The 11,519-nt window shown below is 47.3% G+C and overlaps 1 protein-coding gene across 1 annotated transcript in view; it reads right to left on the reverse strand.

The window, feature by feature from the left end:
• Positions 1-610: 610 nt before the first annotated feature.
• The window catches only part of mecp2 (methyl CpG binding protein 2), a 62,571-nt gene continuing 51,662 nt past the window's right edge, over positions 611-11,519 (reverse strand). The window contains exon 4 of the transcript XR_013574918.1: positions 611-2,205. The gene's annotated coding sequence lies outside the window, so the exon portion shown is untranslated. The remainder of the gene's footprint in view (positions 2,206-11,519) is intronic.

Below are 11,519 nucleotides of genomic sequence, written 5' to 3' on the forward strand. Positions count from 1 at the left end.
TTGCCGAAGGTTACTTTTGGAAAGGCAAAAGGTTTGCCTGTGCACGTGCATTCAGAGAGCATCAGTGCTGGAACAGGATGATTATTCCCTCTGCTCACACACTTCAAAACCAAGCAGTGATTCGATGTTTAAAGCGGGGTGGGGTTCTGGTCCATTGGCCACCTTGCATTTTTGGAACCAGCACCCTTCCCTCACTCCCCATGAATTGCCAATTTATGGGGAGACAGTGGCTTAGTGGTTACATCACTGGATTAGTAATCCAGAGGCCCAGGCCTATTATTTTAGGGATACGGGTTCAAATCCCACCACGGCAGCTGGTGGAATTTAAATCCAACTAATCTGGGATTGAAATCTAGTCTCAGTAATGGTGATCACAAAATTATCGATTGTTGTAAAAACCCATCTGGTTCACTAGTGCCGTTTAGGGAAGGAAATCTGCCGTCATTACCCGGTCTGGCCTACATGTGACTCCAGACTCTCAGCCATGTGTTTGACTCTTCACTGCCCCTCTGAAATGGCCCTTAGCAAGACATACAGTTCAAGGGCAATTAAGGATGGGCAACGAATGCTGCCCTTGCCAGTGATGCCCATCCCATGAAAGAATAAAGAGAGAAAAAAAATCGCCCACTATGTTATCCATGGGCTGATCACACTCCATTAAATTACCCTCTCCCTGTCCTGCCCATCAGCCTCCATTCAGATCACTGCAGTACAGTCACATGCGCTCACGCGCACATGAACACACACAAACAGCCGGGCCGGGGATTTCCACCACATGTTTCAAACAAAGGTTGTCTCCGATTAACAGTGCAACGTGGCACGAGGAGCAATTGGAGCACACCAGCAAACGTGCAAAGTCCCGCCTAAGGTATTAACAATGGAACATTCCAGCAGACACTTGCCTTTTTCAGGGCTGGGGTCAAAGATTGGGAGAGAAGGCCTGTGACGACTGTGACCTACACAATTCCTGCGGCCCTGGGGTCAAATCAAGCCAAGGGCGAGACACTTGCCAAAACCCAGCGCCCATTCTTGTACCCAGCTTGTTTTGTCACAAATGGATAAGCTATTGAGGTTTGTTTTGTTTTCGCGATGAATTTTAACTGCCGAAACAGGCAGGCATTTCACAAATACCATCACTGAACAGGAGGTGCCCTTCAGGCTGGTTAACAACTGACTCCCATAGAACAATTTTTAAAAAAAAATTCTTGTTGGCAACCCACCACACACGGTTCACGGGAGTCCGCTTTGGTCAGTCACCCAGTCCCTTACCTGACGGCCAAGCACGGTTCAACCTCTCTCCACCACCCAAAATTGATGTGGTGCCAACACTCTTTGAAAATGCAAATAGACCTGACTACGACAACAGATCACAGCAATGAATACTTCCAACAATCTGCACCCCGCTTCACTCCCGTTCAACACACCAGAAGCAAATTGGGCACATCTTCACTTATGGGCCTTTGAATTATACACATAAGGTACCGTCGACTTAACAGGTAGGACTAACAAGGGGACAGGTGGCTATGTATTTTCCAGCTGGGCGAGGGGAGGCTCGGGGCGCAGGAGGATGGAGGTGGCAGGGAGGGGGAAGTCGCTGTACTATGGACTATTCGCGGCCAATGGGTACCTGGTCTCAACTGTTCCAACTGCGGGCTGATAGGGAGGGTACCAGCAGAGATCATCTGCTTCTTGCTCGAGGAGCAGCGGGAGGTGGTATTCAATTCTGGGGATGTGCCCATACATGGGGTGGGGGTCCCAAGGTTGTTTGTTCCCTCAGAGATAGCATGTGGTGCAGAAAGTGGGGGCGGTGGGGGAGAAAGAGACTAGGATGTGACGCCTGGCATCAGCATCACCGAACTCCCTGCCACAGGCCGGGTCATCCTCCATTCTCAGTTGTCTGGCATTCTCACCTTTTCGACTCCTCTCCTTTTCCATTCCCGCATTCACCACTCTTTTTTTTTTAAAAAAAAGAGGTTTACCTGCAGCTACCCCCAGTGCAAGTAGCTTTGGCTCAGGACTTTGAGGCCCTGGGGCAGCTCCACAGCCTCCGCCAGAGTCCAGTTCTGCAGTCAGCTTCCATCAGCCGCTAGGAGTTGAGCACAAGACACAGCTTTGTTCTGCCCTGGTGTTTAAAAGCGACACGTTTACACGTTAGGACTGGGTCTGTGATCTTTGACCTCGTGGGCTGGAAGTTTGACGGACAGCCTGTGGTCAACAAGATTTAAAAAAAAGACGTAACTTCATTTTGCTGCCAAGTAAAACTCTTACAAATGATTAAAATTGAGGACTTGGAAGTTTTTATTTGCGTTTCGACAGTGACGGGAGACCACATCAGTTCATCATATGTGCTGAGTCATGGAAGCCACATTTAAGAATCACTTGGAAGGTTAAATGAGAGAAGACCAATCAGTCTGCAGAGTCATCTTAGTCCTTACCCTGCTGAACAAAACAGACCCCCATACAGTTACACAGTGAGTGACCCTTACCCTGCTGAACAAACACGAACTCCATACGTTACACAGTGAGTAACCCTTTTAACCCTACCGAATAAAGCAAACCCCCACAGTTACACAGTGAGCAATCCTTGCCCTGCTGAGGCAAACAAAAACTCCAATACCGTTACACAGCGATTGGGCTTCACTCCTCGCAATAAACAGAAACTACATAATCACGGACGAGTAAATCCTTACCCTGCTGAGCAAGAATTCAACATGGTTACACACAGTGAGCAGGAGAGCTTTTACCCCACCAAACAAACAGGGATTCCATAATTACACGCAGCAGTCCTTACCCTGCTAAATAAACAGGAACTCCACACAGTTAGCACGACAAATCCTCCAGCACTGTAGTGTAATTAAAAGGAGGGTGGGCTTTAAGGATGCTCGAGCCGACCACACAAACTACAGGCCCGGGTTTTATAGTCACGTTAGTCGGACAAGTACAAGAGAAAAAGGAAGCACTGAGCTATAATCTATTAAGTAACTATACATATATATTCTATAGGAAACTATATGTTTATATTCTATAGGAAGCTTTATATATTCTATATATTACTAAAATGTAAAAAATATAAACCAGGTGGTCCCCCAACCGGTCAATCCTTACCGGACAAACAGATTATCTATTTAAAATTAAAAAAAATAATAATCGACACACACATTAACGGCTAGGAATTGGCCACGGTCACTGAAATATGGAAACGCTTTGCCAAACTGTGCGGCTGCCGTATTTGCACCCAAGTTATGACATGCAAGTTCTTTCTCGGCACCCCGCCCCCCCCCGCCCACCCGACCCCACACCCCCCGACCCCATACCCCCCCACCCCATACCCCCCCCACCCACTTCTGTTTGTGAGCGTCGCACATTCCTCCAGTTCGCCCCCCACCCCCCCTCCGCCATTTATTTATTTATTTAAAAAAGACAGGTTTGTGGGAACGGAGAAGCAGGGATTAAAGTCACAAATCTCGATTTGCTACCAAGTGTTGACGGCAGAAGCACTGGGACGCTGATTTAATTTACTTTGTCTTAACTAAAAAGAAACCACCAGCACACCAACTGAGTTACCTAGGTGATGGTAAGTGTGAACAATGTAAAAGCAACAATTATATATAATATATATATAATTTATATTTTTGTTTACTGAAACATTTCGGTGGAGTCACAAGCAAAACAGTTTTACAATTATGATTTTTTTAAAACTTTTTCTTAAAAAAAATATAAACTTGTTTTCTCTATTTTCGTGCAAAAACAAAAGCATTATTCTACAGAATAAAAGACCCACGGGTTAAACCTAGGTGTGTTATTGGCTATTGGTTTACAGGAAGAATCTCGTCACTGACAACACACACAAGAACAACGTGTTAGGAGTGCAGACTAGAAAAGGTTTCTGGCGAATTCTTACCACTGTTGGGTACTTTGCAGATGTTTGTCCAACTGTTGGGAAAGGGCTGTTAACAAAAAGCCACTGCAACGCAGTGAAAGGCTTTCCGCACGGGTTATACAAAAACAGAGCAGGAATGCAGCTTTGTAAAGAACAGGGAGGAGGGAAAGGTAGATGGGGTAGGGTAGGGCGGTGGGTGAAAGTGACGCTGCGCCAAGTTACTGGAGAGAGACATTGCTGGCTTCAACTGACGGGAGAAAGTCACTGACCTCAGCCATGTTTATGAGAACAGGTCAAGAGCGGTGAGATGACGCTGCCTAGAGTAAGCTCACCCACTAGTGTTCATCGGGGGTGAGTGCTGCTGGAGAACCAGGGGGAGAGAAGGGGAGAGGTTATCTCAGGGCTCTGGGATAAAACCTGTCTCCCCTTCCCTCCTTCCTAAAGGTCTGGAGTGTAACTGGACACCTGGACGCAATGGTTGCCGTACGATCTGGCACCCTTTCCCCCTTTCCACATTAAGCAACTGATTTAAAAAAAAAAATCCTGCTGAAAACGTTCTCATTTGAAGCCGGTGCCTTCAATTAGAAGTCCGGCTTCCAACGCAAGTTGCTTGCGCGTTGGGACCTTTTTGCTACGTCGTAAGCGCTAAAAGCAAATGCACGGGGCCTTCCTAAACTGGCACTGACCAATCGTGAGGACAGCATCACGTCCATAGCGCGCACACTGCCATACCCTGCCTGGACAGACGAGTGTAAATTTTCTAACAATTAAAAAGCGTACACGCACACACGCATGCACGAGCACACACACACGCGCGCACGCACAACACGCAGCTGCTTCTGGAACTCAGATGACACTGGCAGTCGGATGCAGAAACAGAGGCTATCTGGGCACAGGGAGCAAGTGTACGACTGTCAGGTCTTATTCCTAATATTATTGAGAAGGGCAATTAGTAGGGAAAAAAAAATGTTTTCAACTGTCTGAGGCAGGGAAGTCAGTAGAAATCCAACTTGCGGTGTATTTTCAACTCTCACGGCCCAGTGAAGCCAAGTCACCCATGGCAATGGATGCTCCAAGTCCAAATAGCTGTCTTTTTTTTTTAAATATAAATTTTCTGCCACTGTTAAGAGCTTGGCAAATTTCCAGTAGGCGGAGAGCGAATGCACATTACAAGCAAAATCCTCTGGCAATGAACGGGGGGCCTCACTAAGGATGGCCTTGGGCACTGTTTAAAAGGCTGGGGGGGGGGGCTGGGGAATTTATCTGCAGCGTTCCTCCAAGGTGCAAAAGCGTTCTGGCTGCTGGGTTACACATTCCCAATAGTTTATCACGGTGTCTGTGAACCCATCTGCGGTGCTCGTTTGTCTCCCTGTTACCGAGTTTCACAATTTGAAATAAAAACAGGAAGTGCTAGAATAAAACAGCCAGTCCAGCAGCGCCTGCGGAGCTGACGCTTCAAGTCCAATAGGACTCTTCTTCTGACCTCGTTCTGAGCCAGTTCCGAAGAGGAATCCTATTGGGCTTGACACGTTGGCTGTATTTCTTTCTCCTCAGATGCTGCCTGACCGGCTGAGTTTTTCCAACACTTTTTATTTCAGATCTCCAGCATCCGCAATGTTTTGCTTTTGGTCACGACTTAAAATTCCTACTCTTGGGACACATATTGGGTGCAACCATCAGGCGTGCAGCTCCACCCTCCCCCCTCAGTTGGCAGCAGCCTGCAGGCTCTGTTCCTGTGATGTGTGGACAAGAGGTGCCGGTTGTCGCCCCATTAACCCGCTTCACGTGATTGCCAGAACTAACCAGAGATCCACGCCGAACGAGCATGAGAGTTACCCCCACCTCGTCCAGGCTACAGATTTACACTGAGCCAAGTTGACTTGGAATCCAAGCCTAGGTTTCTACTAAGATAAAAGCAAACCGGAGCGGGTGCTGGAAATCTGAAATAAAAACAGAAAATGCTGGAAACACTCAGCAGGTCTAACAGCATCTGTGGAGAGAGAAAAAAAAAAGTTAACGTTTTGAATCCGTCTGACTCCTCTTCTCTCCACAGATGCTGTTAGACCTGCTGAGTTTTTCCAGCATTTTCTGTTTTTGTCCCGGATTTCTACTGATGCTTCGAGGGGAATACGTGCTCATTCGCACTCACCACCCCAACCAGTGTCTTTTGTTGATGGGTATACAGATACCGCTTAACGCTTAGGATTAACAGTGGGGAATTGGTGCAAAGCACACTCACACGCACAGAAGTTCTCTACTTGGCCCTGCCAAAATGGGGAGACTTCACTCTGAATCAGCAAACTTGCAAAGTTTTAACAGGTCAGCTTGGCCCCTCGCAGCTGAAGCACAGTAGAGTGCGCAGAAGTGGATGGATGGATTAGGTCTGAACTGCATCACGTACCCCAGGGGCTTCTCTTCCACAGCACGCCTGCCACCCCAAACACATTACCCCTTCTATTCCAGTGACCTGCATGTTAAAAAATCAAATCAAAATGATAAACGATGGCAAGGATGCAAACATCAGCATTCCGAGACAGTGCCTGGGAACTAACACAAAACTGGTGCGCACACTCGTACTCCCACCGCCTGCATTTCAAAAGTGTGTGTGTATGTGTATTTGGGGGGGGGGTGAGGTGAGGGTGATAGGAAAGCAAAAAGGGCATTAAAATTTAGATCACTCAAGAAATGGGGCAAAGAGCAAGGGCAGTTTTCGTAAAGTTTTCGCCAAGATCAAGAGCGTTGCTCATCAAGAAACGATGTCACCAAGTGTCGGAAATAGCCACGGTGCCACTTTCCTCATGAAAATAGCAGGCCTGCCCCACCCTCAAACACAAATTTGTGACAGAGGTTTCAAAGCAGGCACAAAGTAAAACTGTGACAAGTAATACTGGCCGGAGGTCATTTAAAAAAAAACAAAAGACAGGCTTTGGCCTTCTGCGTTGATTAAATTGCCTGTGCAAGCCCCTACCTCTGCAAAATGGCAGTCGCACAATAGCGATGAAAATAAAATCAAACGCCAGCATGCAGCAGACTGCAGAGCGCGTTAGGGGCGAACAACCATTGAGTAATTACTACTCTAGATGTCACAAGGCAGTTTGAAGTAGTCTCTCAGGCAGAACGCAAGCTTTTACAGTGGAATTGCTCGGAGCTGTTCGAGTAAAATAAAACGACGGACAGATAAAAGCCTGTGTGAAACCACTGTCTGGCTGTGGTACAATATCCAAATTAAAGCGGCAGATGCATATGAATTGCCCCATTGTTCGAAAGAGTTAGAAAGGGACAGAGAGCCAGTACATCCCGGTCAGCATCTGCTTTCCTCTCTTCCTGTGCTTGAAGTCTGGTCAAGGCTGTGGCAGCCCTGGATGAACAATGAACAGGGATTTATAACCCCAACTTCAGCATCTGAACCAGAACAAAAAGTGCCCATTCCCAAAGGTTGCCTCGGGTCTTTTGGAATTGCACGCTAACCTTGACAAGCGCAGCTTCCCTCACCTTAGCATCATCCCACCTATAATTACAACATGAATAAAACCAGGCCTACTGAAGCATCACACCTTCTGACTCAGCTTTCACTTCTGACTTAAAACATACAAGTTCACGATAAGTGACCCATAAGAAAGAGAGGTGCGCTATCCTTTGTTTACTGGCCTGTAGAAGAACTGATATATCCAAAATGCTCGAGTTTGCACTTCTTGAATTGGATCAGTGACATGATCTGATCGCGTCAGTCCCAACACGAGGGAACTCTGTGCTATGCAACATCAGGGTGCAAGACACGGATGTTACAGGTCTGTCACTGGGAGTGAGAGGACATGGAGCTGTACAACATTAGGGTGCAGGATACTGACGGTTACAGGTCTGTCACTGGCAGTGGGAGGACATCGAGCTGTACTTTAGGATGCAGGATACTGACGGTTACAGGTCTGTCATTGCTGGTGAGAGGACATCGAGCTGTACATTAGGGGGCAGGATACTGACGGTTACAGGTCTGTCACTGGGAGTGGGAGGACATCGAGCTGTACATTAGGATGCAGGATACTGACGGTTACAGGTCTGTCACTGGGAGTGGGAGGACATCGAGCTGTACATTAGGGGGCGGGATACTGACGGTTACAGGTCTGTCACTGGGAGGACATCGAGCTGTACATTAGGGGGCAGGATACTGACGGTTACAGGTCTGTCACTGGCAGTGGGAGGACATCGAGCTGTACATTAGGGTGCAGGATACTGACGGTTACAGGTCTGTCACTGGAAGTGGGAGGACATCGAGCTGTACGCCATTAGGGGGCAGGATACTGACAGTTAAAGGTCTGTCACTGTAGGGTGGGAGAACACTGAGCTGTACAACGTCAGGGAGCAGAATACTGACGGTTACAGGTCAGTCATTGGTGGTGGGAGAACACCGAGCTGTACAACATTAGGGTGCAGGGTACTGATGATAACAGGTCTGTCACTGGGAGTGGGACATCAAGCTGTACAACATTAGGGTGCAGGATACTGACGGTTACAGATCTGTCACAGGGAGTGGGAGCAGTCTGTGGGAATCACACAAACAGGGTGTTGGCTTAAGTGCGATTTCCTCCTCTCTCCCCCACAGCCTACTGGCATCAATAAATACCAGAAGTGGCAAGGTGGCAATCTTGCAAAATAAATTTGGGTTGATTCTTTACAAGAAATTTACTGTTAATGATCAAACTGAATGGCAGAAGGAAATTTTCAATACACATTACAGGGGTTGACAAAAAGTTGGTCTTATTTTGTCACCTACGTCAAGGCACCATGTTGCTTCAGTCCCCAAGATGTGCATGCAAATTGAGACGTCTGTAGTGTGTAAGTCACTGCTGGTCCACCTACTCGTGTCAATGAGCACACAGGGTAGTTAAAAAAAAACACCATCTCTTCTTTAAATTTCAGAAATTCCTAAGCTCCTTTTTTCTTGGATAATCAGTTGAATTCTCTCCCTCTCTTTCATCCTTTGCGCCCTTGCTAACGATTCACTGTTAATTCTGGCAGAGCGCTCTTCTCTGGCATTAAAAGCCTTAGTCCAAGGATTCCAAACTTTACTGGTAACTGCAGTTAGTGACCTGCGAAATAATGATAAAGTAGAGGAAGTTGAATGTAATTAAGCTGGGCAAATCTACAGGCCAGTTGCTCCCAGATCCCACCCTGCCCGACTGGGACTTACTGCAGAGGCAGCTGAAAACCAAGATTGCACTAGGCCCATGTAGATTGTGGTGCAGGTGCCTAGGAGAGCCACTGGCTATAGAGTTTTCAAAGGTGGGAAACAGAGTGGTTTGGGGGGGGGGGGGGGGAAGAGAGAGAGAGAGAGAGAGAGAGAGAGAGAGAGAGAGAGAGAGAGAGAGAGAGAGAGAGGGGGGGGCCACTCAAGAAACAAAAGGGAAACTGCTCACAGACATTGGCAGAGTGCACGCTCAAAGCTGTAGAATTTTACACGTGAAGAAAAGCCATCTAGGTTTTGCAGCAAAGACAGCACGGACGCACTGCTTTGTCCTGAGCGTGACGGAAAGCTGCCCCCCACCCGCCCCCCCGCTCAGAAAGCAAATCCATATTCGGGAGCAGTTTGGAGGGTTTTCTCGTTGAGAAACAATGCCCGTGGCCACTGCTTAGTGGAGAAACATCAGTTTTGTTACTGAGACCCACTAAATAGCTAATGAAACCATAACGGAGTTACATGCACGCTCACATTTTCAATAAATATAAATACTAACTTTAAAAAGGTGCAATTTAGTGCATTTTAAAGGCGCTAAAAAAAACTTAAACACAAGTGCTTAACTGTACCTTGAATGTAAAGGGTGGGGGGGGGTGGTGTGGGGGAGGAGAAATTCAGGTCACACATTAAACCAGGTCCCTGTCTGCCTGTTTAGGTTGCTGTCAAAGTTTCAATGGCAATATTTGGAAGGAGTGGGGTGGGAGTTCTCCGCAGTGGCCTGGGACCAATATCCTCATTTAGAAAAGAAAATTAGCGGGTCATTCGTATCATGAGAGTTCTGTGGGACACTGCCGCAGCAGAATGCTTTCAGTGTTTGCCTACGTAACAGTCACTGCAGTTAAAAAAAAAATTGTTGCTCGGAACTCTTCTGGGATGCTCCATTGCGAAATTTAAAGTTTAAATTTATATATCACTTGTGTTCTTCCCCCACCCTCATCTGAAGATTTTGGCGCGGTGGGGGGGAGCGGGTGGTTGGTTGGTGGCAGGGGGCGGGGGAAGATACAAATCTCGACCTTGCTGTAGGATCCTGCAGTCTAGTTTACACAGCCAAGTAAAACCCTCATCCCTGTGCACCAGCACAGCCTTGAAATTTGAATTACAGCTTGACAGGATTTAAACCAGTGGCTTCCTCGACACTCATGCGCTACTGATGGGAAATTTGGAAAATGCACAAGCCTGAGTATGCCTTGCAATTTGACTGTCCCGACCTCAAAACACAGGTTGCTACCTCCTTAGCACAGAGGACATCGGCATACACGGGGTTGTACACGAGCCTCAAGAGGAGCACTGCACAAACAACACACTTAAAACAGGCTGCTCCTTCCTGAAAAGTAGAATTCAAATCCACAGCACAGTCAACACTGCCATCCAGGTTAATCCAAGATAAGTTGCCTTGGCTCCATGTTACAGCATTTGATGCTCTGACACTAAGAAGCTGCCTGCTGTCAATAACATCTATTACATCTATCTCTTCGCACTCTGGGTGGGGAGGCGGGGGGGACGCGGTGTGGGTGGGTGCTTGGTTGCGCATTCAGCAGTTCTACTGTAATGCACTAGCTGGGTAGGGGGTGGGCGGTGGTCAAGGGGCAAGGTGGGGGGGAGATGAGGGGAGGAAGGGAAGAGCCTCCACAGTAAAACTCATGACCTGGTCAATGGCCTTTCTACGGTGTTTCATCAATAACCTGGTCAGCATTTACGAAGGTACAGGATTTCTGACCAAGATTGTTATGAGGCGATGGCTGGGAGAACATGCAACATACACAATCGTGCGTGTGCCATTCTTTCAAAGTATCAGGTATCTGCCATTCCCTTTTTGTTTAACTCTGCAGTCTCCTTTTGCAGCACCCTTGTCAACCATTTCCACTTCTGACAGAATGCTCTAAACCGCAGACACCTGTCCATAGTGATAACTCTGTGGCTAGATGACAGGACTGAACCGGTCAACACCCCATCGGGTCCAACCCACCTCCCCACACCGTCGGAGATGAAAAACCGAAAAGGGGGGGGGGGGGGGGGGGGGGGGGGAGGAGGGGCAAAAAAAAAAACCCAGAAAGGGAACAATTTTTTAAATTTTATTTTAACAAAACATTCGGTGAAACCGGAGATTCCAAAGCCCGCTACTGAGGCTGGGTAAAACTCAGTCCTTACCCCACCACCCTGGCTCCCTCGTCAGCAGCAGCAGCAGCCCAGCGTTATCCCTAAAAGAACAACTGGACCTCAGCCTTCATTTTTTTTTAAACTCTTCAATCAGCTCGAGCTGCCGGTGCCATTTTGAAAAAAAGTCAGTCAAATGTTTGGAAACGTAGGGCATCAGCAGATTTCAGGCAGCCTGACCAGATCATACTTTGTTTTTTTTTAAAAAAAAACACACAATCAAAACTATTAAGATAGAAATAATATTACGATATA

Source organism: Cetorhinus maximus, unplaced genomic scaffold (assembly GCF_964194155.1).
Source record: "Cetorhinus maximus unplaced genomic scaffold, sCetMax3.hap1.1 HAP1_SCAFFOLD_939, whole genome shotgun sequence".
NCBI lineage: Eukaryota > Metazoa > Chordata > Chondrichthyes > Lamniformes > Cetorhinidae > Cetorhinus > Cetorhinus maximus.